The sequence below is a fragment of the Salmo salar genome, chromosome 12 (assembly GCF_965601325.2).
Source record: "Salmo salar chromosome 12, fSalSal1, whole genome shotgun sequence".
Taxonomy (NCBI): Eukaryota; Metazoa; Chordata; class Actinopteri; order Salmoniformes; family Salmonidae; genus Salmo; species Salmo salar.
Genome location: NC_138302.1, coordinates 5873162 through 5876632, shown reverse-complemented (window position 1 = coordinate 5876632; position 3471 = coordinate 5873162). Strand labels below are relative to the sequence as shown.

General features: G+C 39.4%; 1 pseudogene across 1 annotated transcript in view; it reads left to right on the top strand.

Annotated features, from left to right (window-relative positions):
* Nucleotides 1-1717: 1717 nt before the first annotated feature.
* The window catches only part of LOC106591924 (cytochrome P450 3A27-like), a 56945-nt pseudogene continuing 55191 nt past the window's right edge, over nt 1718-3471 (top strand). The window contains exon 1 of the transcript XR_014379558.1: nt 1718-2014. The product of XR_014379558.1 is annotated as a cytochrome P450 3A27-like (transcript). The remainder of the gene's footprint in view (nt 2015-3471) is intronic.

Here is a 3471-nt window from a genome sequence, read left to right as displayed (position 1 = left end):
GGTCGTCTGTGTATTTATTAACGTTCATAAAACAAAACTTAAGACACAAACACACACAAATATACATGAGAACAATCAGTATAGATTGATTTGTGTCATTTATCAAGACATACTGTATTTGTATTTTCATTCAGCTAGGCCTAAATGTAGTGTTACAACTTGGTCATCCACACACGTTTCTTTTCAGATCCCAATACCACCCTTGTGTAGTCGTTGGATGTAAATACACAGCCCTGGTAGCTCCCAGGTCCCATTACAAACTATTAATTCACTTTCTACATTTTCCAGCTCTTGTACTTTCTGCATTGATAAACACAGAGCTGATCATCTCTGGTCGCAAAATTCACCTCCTTCACAAAGAGCAACGTTTTTTGAATCAGAAGATAATATTGCAGCTTATAATCAGTTGGAATACCAGGTTCACATCTTACGTCATACTTTTTTGCCATCTAGTTTAATATATTTTTAATGTAATCTATGGCATTATTTAGGATCCTTAAGACATAAGCTTCTACTATACTAAATAAAACAAATGATTAGAATAACAGTGTGGTTTCACATAAAACTATTTTGGAAATAGTGTGCCTTTAAAACGGAAGCAAACAGAGCAAAACGTGGAGGGACATACCTGAATTTATCCCAATAGAAACTCTCATTTTGCTCTGTGTGCTTCCATTTAGTTCTTAAACGTTAAACGGTTTCCGTAATGAATATGCCCCTGCTCTCTCTGTGAATCATTCACTTTCCCTCCCTGCTTCGCTTTCACCTCTCACACAGTCTCCCTCCTATCTCCTTATTGGGTGTGTGTTGTGAACAACATTTGCCTAAGCAACAATAGTAGAATCTGCGGTTCGGATTCAAAATAAAAGTTACCCATTGAAACTGATGCAAACGGATATAAATTGTGGAATCATGCAAAAATCCTGGAGGGAATTTATGATGCTAAACATATATAATACATTCAACAAAAGAAAATAATTTGTTAATTTGACCAAATAAAATGTTTTTCAAATTGCGCTGTAGATGTACCTTCAGTGTACAGCCTTATGGATCTTGGGTTCATGACATGGGGTACAGCCTTATGGATCTTGGGTTCATGACATGGGGTACAGCCTTATGGATCTTGGGTTCATGACATGGGGTACAGCCTTATGGATCTTGGGTTCATGACACGGGGTACAGCCTTATGGATCTTGAGTTCATGACAAGGGGTACAGCCTACTCATTGACACCCACGGATTACAATTATGAGTTCACACAAATATTAGCATCGTAGCTCTTATTGCGGGACTTTAACTGTGGGAAATCACCTCACAATTCAGCCTATAGTGCCTATTGAACATTCATATTTTAATGTACAGCCTTACTTATGGAATTGGAAAGTGATTTCCCATAGTTACAGTCCTGCAATAAGAGCTATGACGCTAATATTTGCGTAAACTCTTCACCTTTCATGGACCCAAGATCCAGAGGTAACGCTGTACAGTAAAATAGAAGTTTGCCCCAATGCAAACCTACTTATTGTCTTTTGTTTAATTCATATACCAAACATTCCAACCTTGCTTAGCATTATCTAAACCAAAAATGGCATTATATCCACTGTTTGCGTCTGTTTGCATCAGTTTCAATATTGGACCCTTATTTTGAAGGTGAACTGCAAATTCCATTGTGACTCATCCTTATTCTAGCTACCATCACAGATGTGTTTTTCCGACGGGATACAATAATCACTTGCAACCTGCACGGTCTCAAACAGAGTATGGAGAAGAGCAACGGTCGGTAGTTGAGATCTGCCGAATGCACAGAAGAACCACACTAGAACCGGACAGAGAAAACAACTCAAAACCTGTCAGACCATTGGACAAGTGAACTCAAACGAGCCTGAGAGAAAACGGAACCTTTGTTTTCAGAAGCAGCAGGGAGCCGAACCGGAGGAAAAGATGATGAGTTTTCTGCCATACCTCTCTGCTGAGACCTGGACCCTCCTGGCCCTCCTCATCACCTTCATTGTAGTGTAAGGTCTTCAAATCAAATAGTATTACATCAAATCAAATGTTATTTGACACATGCATCGTAGTTTATGTCGTGGAAATATTCAGTCAATAATATTTCACAAATACCGGAGCCTGTGAGTTCAAATAGACTTTTATCACGACATAATAAAAGCAGAGCTAGTTCATGAAAACAACTACTATTCCAGTCTTGGCAAACACTTCTTATACAGCTGTCCTCCTTACGTCACCCCCGTAGTAACTCCTCTAAATGAGTCATCCCCTCTGGCATTTAAACCACTGTTATCTTATTGCCTTGCACTCATTTTAGATTGGTTTCACTTTAGGGCATGGAAACTTTAGAGCCACAGCAATAGTTCAAACATACAGACATGTTCTCGACTAAGACAGGTGCATGCATGTAGGACCATAGCAACAGTCCATAGAAATAACCAGACATGTTATCCTGCTAGCTCCTCTGAAAGGAACACCCATGTTCTGGTAAAATCCCAAAAGGTGTAACCATAGCAACAGTATATATTAGACCATACCACTGATACAAAAATAAGCAGTCATGTACAATCCTCAGACAGGTGCATATCTAATGGTGTCTAATGACCCAAACCCATATATAGAGTGCACTCATCTTGCGGACTATCCTGAAATGTATCATGACCACACATGTTCTGGAAAATTCTCAATATTAACTGTTGTAGACTATTAGTGAAATGCTTACTTACGGGTCCTTTTCCAACAACGTATCATAACTCAAGGCGAGACCCAGATGCAGACACAGGAGGCAGATGGTTGGACTCTCAGATGTTAAATAATCCAAAAAGGAGTAGGCAAGAGAATGGTCGTGGACAGGCAAAAGGTCAAAACAAGATTAGAGTCCAGGAGGTATAGAGTGGCAGACAGGCTCGAGGTCAAGGCAGGCAGAATGGTCAGGCAGGTGGGTACAGAGTCCAGAAACAGGCAAGGGTCAAAATCGGGAGGACTAGAAAAAGAAGAAAAAGCAAAGGCAGGAGAATGGGTAAAACCACAGGTTGACTTGGACATACAAGACGAACAGGCACAGAGAGACAGGAAACACAGGGATGAATACACTGGGGAAAACAAGCGACAACTGGAGGGGGTGGAGAAAACAACTAGGACAGGTGAAACAGATAAGGGTGTGACAAAATGATAACATGGTTATATGCAGAAAAACATGGTTATATACAGAATAACATGGCTATATACAGAATAAAATGACAATGTAGAGAATAACCAGGCTATACACATAATAACATGGCTATGTATAGAATAACATGGCTATATGCAGAATAACATGGCTACATACAGAATAACATGGCAATATACAGAATTAACATGGCAATATACAGAATTAACATGGCTATATACAGAACAACATGGCTATATACGGAAAATCATGGCTATATACAGAATAACATGGCTATATACAGAATAACATGTCCAT